This window comes from Rhopalosiphum padi, chromosome 3 (assembly GCF_020882245.1).
Source record: "Rhopalosiphum padi isolate XX-2018 chromosome 3, ASM2088224v1, whole genome shotgun sequence".
NCBI classification, from domain to species: Eukaryota; Metazoa; Arthropoda; class Insecta; order Hemiptera; family Aphididae; genus Rhopalosiphum; species Rhopalosiphum padi.
The window spans coordinates 41,319,681-41,326,810 of NC_083599.1; positions in this window are offsets into that span (position 1 = coordinate 41,319,681).

Genomic DNA, 7,130 nt, shown 5'->3' on the forward strand with positions numbered 1-7,130 from the left:
TATTGATTTTAAACATTTTTTTTCCAATTTTATAAGCGAATTGTACCTTGTGTAATTGGATTCGCTCATCAAATTTGAAAATAATAATATGCTCAGCATGCCTAACAATGCAAAACTACCTATTCGAATATTCCATATTTTTGAAGTGCACCTATATAGATTTTGATGACAGTAAAAATAATAAGAAACCATAGTAAAAAAAAAAATAATAATAATAATGGTACTATGACTCATGACTATTATGATAAATAATTGTAATTTTTAAGTATTAAATATATATTATATTTTAAGAGTTACGAAAAATGTTTGCGCGCTGAATGGATGTCTTATGGAATTATATTCATACCTATTCCGTACAGAAAAACGCGAAAATAAGTGGCCATTAGATCGACGTCCCATCAAACACTATATTGGTTATGTATTATATAGATAGCGAAACCTCAAAACATTACAAGATTAAATTGTTAATATTATAAGGTTCATTTATTTCAAACGATATTATTATTATATTTATTGTTAATGTAAATTGCCGTGTTAAAAATATTGTTTTGCTGATCTTTTTATTTATATAATTCGATAAATTTTTATCGACTGATTACCTACGTAGAATTTATACACACAAATTACTACCTATATATATATATTTGTATTTTTCAGTGTCTGTTCTGATAATTAAAATTATTGCCTGATAATGCTTTAACTTTTATTTATATCTATTAAAACACCTTCCTATATTTACTCATTCTCTGAATAATTCCATTTTATTATTTATTTATTATTTTTTACGTTATTATTTATAGAATAGGTAGGTACAATCTATCTTATTCCGATCTACTATCTATACAACTGTCTTATAATACTGACTTAAATTAAAAGTAAAATTATAAATATTATTTATTCAACGCACATACTTCAAATTAGTCAGGTGAAACTTTTACAGTGTAAAGTAATATTCATGAATATCTAATAGCGTGTAATTTCATACTGTCCATCATTTTTTTTTCTAATTGATATTTTCAAAATAATATAGTATTTATATAGACAATAATTACATTATTATAGAATCAAGTTTAATTGTACTTATATTATCATGAATGTTTTTAAAAATCTAAAATAGCCAATGCGCATATATAAATGTAATTCGTGTAAACATTTTAAAACTTAACTTATTAGTTTTCATTAAATATTAAAATAGTTAAATGTGAATATTTAATGATGTATATGTATTCAAATATATGCAGACAGCTATTGTATATGGTCAGGTATTATGTTCCCTGTATTACATAATTTATCAATTTAAATAGATAGGTAAGTGCATATTATACCAATATCAATGAACTGAACGTCTAAGAAAGTAAAACGAAAATACCTACAGAAACGCAATTACCTAACTCTCTGTCTGTAGAAAAAAATTAGTTTAGTTGACACTTGCGGCGTACCCTACGTATTGCAACTTATTAATTGCTAGGGAATAGGGATGACTGGAAACATGATACTCTGCGACACGACGTCAATATTTCTCATCTGATACCTACTCATACAGCATTAATTAATATTGCTCTACAGCTGTGGGATTCAACATCACGTCTGTAGCCTGACAAATTAAACATCAATTTTGTACAACATTTACAAACCGAGTAATTACTTAATATTTATAAGTATAATTTTTAAAAATACCATTTAAACTATATAATTACGTAATGTAAATTAATTTTCATGAATACGAATAGTTCAACTAGAAACTAATATTTGTTTATGAGTTAAAATATTAAAAAAATCAATTTATAGTATGTTTACACTGAAACTTTGATGAAAAAATATACTATTGTTGTATTAACTATTATTTAGGTATATAAGTGAATAAATAACTGATTTGTAAGTAATATTTTTTTTATCAGTAATCGTGTGCACTCTTAATAGATAAGATCTAACAACTATTTATTATTTCACTATTAGTTCTATTAGAAAATGAATAATTTATGCATAAATATTTAGTTTATATAATAGAATAAATAATAAATATTTTAAAATATTTAAAACTCAGGTATTACTCGTATTAATTTATTACAAATTAATAACAATTTTGATTTATAAGCCACTTGCAACAACAAAGCTTTTGGGCTCTTTTTTAAATTAGTAATATATTACGATGTAGCCAATGTACTATGTTGAATATTTATATATATATATATACATATATCTCAATATTCACGATAATCGTTAATCATATAATAACATTTGAACCCTTGACCAGGAAAATTAGCTCAGCTATTAAATTATTACTGCATGTACAATAAGTGTTATAATAATATGTGTATGTGTTATAATTCGTATAACAAACTTAAAATTGAATTACAAATCAAATCAATTTAAACATTTTATAAGAACATTATGTTAAGTAATAAAAAAAAATTCACTATCGCATTTAATGGGTACTCGTACAATACTATTTATCAAATTAATATTTTAAAAAAAATCAATAGGTACATCAAGTATACAATATTACGTATTATTTTATATTATATTGAATGTCGTAATATTAAATAACATCGAAATGTAATATTCATGAAGCTATATAAAATAAATATAATGTAAATACGCGAAAAAATAGCCTATGTTGTGTATTAAATGTCGAGTGTACATCATCTTGAGTTGGCCTATAGGTATATAATAATGGATGATAACGTTTTGAATTTGAATTCGATAATAAATTAACGTATACGAAAAACTTATATTTCTATTTTTTTCCAAAAATAAATCACATTGATAATGTCTGATATATTATATTATATAGTAATTATAACATATAATAACTATTATTATATTACTAGCAAACCTATACTTATTTATTAGTTCACTTACAGCGTGAACATATAGTTGTAATATAAATATCTTAAAATGAATTTAAATATTTTTCTAAGTATTTTAACTGCCCCTAAAAGTTATGACAGGCAAAAACAACACTCGTCATTGTGAAATCAATGCATTCATATCTCCGCTCAAAATATAAAACGTAGAAGTAAAAAAATTCAAATCTTTGAATAATATTTTTTAAATTAAACCAAAATTATTATTTTTTTTTATTTTAATTGTATCCAATTTCTTCAAAATTGAACATGAAAAAAAATTGTGACTACAACTGTATATTTATATTTAAGATTTTTAGGCAATTGTAAGAAAAATTTAAGATAAATATTCTATTAAATTTCTAAGCCTAAGCTATTTAATTTTAAAAATTAAAAATACACTTATCTCTGAGATTTTAAGAAATGTTGTCAAAATTTGAACTTCATATAGCCTATGCCCTATACAAATATTTGTTCCTACTACATCGTATATCCAATATTTTTAAAATACACTTGTATAGAATATTGTGTTAAATTTGAAAACTCTTTAATCGATCGTAAACATTTGAAAAAACATTAAAGAAAAACAATGAAAAAATTCAACTAATTTCAAATGTCAATAATAATAATAGTTAAAATTAGTCTAAATAATACTTAGGTATAAATAAGTTCCAATAGTTACATGGTACTGCTGAGTGTCTGTTATTAAATGCAATAATTTCTCTTTGATATTATAATATGTCATCAAACATACCTATTATACACATAAAAAATTGTATAAATTGTAAAAATATATATATATATTTTTTTTTTTTAGAAAGGAATTCAAAACTTCAAACATATAAAATAAAAATAATCCGTCCAAAATCTTAAATTTTTATTTTAAATACTATAAATATACAAAGTTTGATTTAAGGTTAAATCAAAATTTACCCAAACCATATAGTAAATATATTCAATAAGATTCGAAGATTATTACCGGAGATCTTAAATATATATATTTTATTATATATCATGAGGTACCTGCCTATAAATATTCACACTTAAAGTGCTTTTAATACTCATTGCAACATTCACAACACGATAATTTTACACCAAAGCGAGAGTTGATAAATTTCAAAACGAAATATTTTATACACGACTCGTGATAATATTTACATAAAAACGGTATAAATTATTGTTTAAATTATCCAGATATATACTGTAACTTGTACGTTACTTATTTTAAAATTCACATAATTATAGTATCTAACTAACTTTTAGACAATTTATATGCCTGTTATTGACAGACCAATAACAGTGCATACTGCGTCGTATAATAAACATTTAAATACATCAGTAAACATTGAACAGTCTGCAGTGTGCTATAATTATATTGATATGTAAGTATAATATAATATTATAACATTATATGTATTATACATTATTATTATATCGACTACAGCACACTTTCCTCGATCGCATTACTAAGAAACGTCGTTGTTTAAAAAAAAAATATGTCTGTTACAATACATGTCAATACACATCTCTTGAACAATAATTCAGTTGTGCGGACACGAAAAGTATGAATCATTTTTTTTCGCGCCATTTAGAGCGGCGCGTATTATACCTATTAGTCACTGGCCGTAATAAATTGGTCGCGAGTCATCACGACGTCCATGTGCCAGTAGGCATATTACCTATATGAAACCAGTTGTGATATACAGTACTCTTTGTTTTATTTTACAGTTATATCCCGAGACGACTTGCAACACACATAATATTATTACGTTACAACACAAAATTAACATGCCTAGCTGTATAATATATTATTCACTTTCTATACAGGAATCACCGCTGTTTGTAGTAGTATAATATTATATTATTTTATGTGCTAAAAACGAATATATTATTATTATTAACGACAGCGTTTGTAAACCGACTTACTCGTATTCACATTAAAAGTGTTAATGTTTTAAAGAACAAGACGCGTCGAGTGAGTTTATTAGACATAAAATATCTTCTGTATTCTCATTGCCGGGTCACCGCCGCCAGTGACATTAACGGATAGCTCCGATAAGTGATGATGGATTGATTTCTCAAAATCATATTAATTAATACACGCGTAGCCGCTGTATATTAAGTTGTTTGATTTGTCTCGAAATTAAATTGCTTCTATCCAACCGCACCGTGTCCAAAAGATTGACACTCTCACATAAACTCGCGCGTTTAATATTCACTATAATAATGTTTTGGGTACACACGCCGCCATATTGTTTGTATAATAGGTACTGTCTCATCTGTTTACTATATTATTATTTTTACTAAATCTTTTTATTTTTATTTTTTTTCACCCTTCAAACGCACTAAAATATCGATAAAATATATGTCATTATGAAAATAATTTCTTAAACAAATGTTATTTCGATAATAAAAATTTTTTCTCAAAACTTTCAAAATTAGTTTACCTTAAGAAATAGTAAGTTATTATTTTTATATTTAGATTGTTTGATTAATGCCTGTGTTGACGCACAAAAAGAAATTCGTTTTTGGCATAACGTCGTGATTTTACGGAGATAATATTTCCATTATACGCTTCCAACGCGTTCTCTCAACATAATTATTACAAGGTGATTCTCTTAAAAGTAACCGCTTATTATTAGTGTTTTTGGAAGTATTAGTTTTTAGATTTAGATAACTCGAAGTATTTACAACACAACATATTTAAAAATAATTTTATTTAAACCATTGTCTATTGTTTTATTTTTCACTTTTCATTTTTTTGAATAACACTATATATTTTTTGATTTCATATTTCCATACAGAACATTTTCCCAACAATTTTAATGTATAAAATCGGATTTAAAAATGATATTTTATTAACTTTAAATACTTATTACTTTATAATTAATTATTCGCTTGAAATTCGATTTTACTATATTAAAATTTAAAATTATTAAAAAATATATTATTTTCCTTGTTTTGTTTTTTCCTTGTAATATATTAAAGTTATCAAGAAAAATTATCTTTAAAAAATCGACCTGTTAATTCGTTTTGATAAACACAAAAATACAATATGTCCAACAATCTTTTTCGAGTAACATGAGTTTTTCAAAAAAAATCAACTTTTACCATTTTATGGTGGGTTCTTTAAAACAATTACCCTTAAATACTAGACATTTTCCCTCATTGCATATTTAGTGTTAAATGTATAAAACAGAATTTCAAAAATGTGTCGTTTAATTTTGCTGTTTGTTTTTTATATAATAACAGAGAAGAAAATAAACTCGAGGAGCAGAAGAGCAGCCTGTTTTTAAGAAACAAACAATTTGCAGCAACAACCCGGATGGAAAGCGCAATAAAATTAAAAACAAAAAAAAAAGTGAACTATGTCGTTGTACGCCTCTGTGAGTTCTGTTTCCTGTAAAAAAAAAAAAAAAAATGCTCGATAAGTGCAGTTTTTGAAATGTAAAAATTGAAATCTCCCCCCCCCCCCACCATCCGTCCCTTCAAATCTCTCCGCACTACTGTCCCATACGATCGTACGTGTTCTATAAGGTACCGCTATTTTTCGAACGTATACAATTCGGCGTAAAACAAAATAATACGAAATAATCGTCGTAATAACGTACACTGCAATAATATAATAATAATAATAATATATTGTCTTTCGCCTTGACCCAGTGCAGTTAGGTATATCACTCGATATGAGTGTGCGACGCGTAAGCGGAAAATTTCACGGAACTAGATTAAACGTCCGCGGATAAATCCAATAGGTTTTCAGGGAAAACTCGCGTGCTCGGCAGACGCGACTGTACGTTATAATATGTGCGACTGCTATGACTCGCACAATGAATACGTAAAAACCGTCCATGACCTTAGGGACGACGGACGGACGTATTTCCGCACGTTGCGAACAAAAAACCCACTGCCCACGACAGTGTACATATTATATTGGAATTGGACACATAATCGACACCCACCGCACGTCTATATTACGCGCGTTACGAAGTGTATTATTATATCACGATTGTGTGTACAATAGCAGTAGTAATATTATAATATTATCACATTGACTGGAAACGTGATAAAACAAACCAACGATGCAACGATATTGTCGCGAATGGGGGGGAAGGGGTACTCGGTCTAAATAAAATCAACTTTTTGCGCTTATACGTCGTATATTGTTGTATTATATGAGATCATCAATATTTCCATAAGAAAAAACCCGGTTTTTCAGTAAGAACGGAAAAGTTTACTGATAAAATATGTTTTGCAAAAAGAAAAAAATAATCTATATTTATT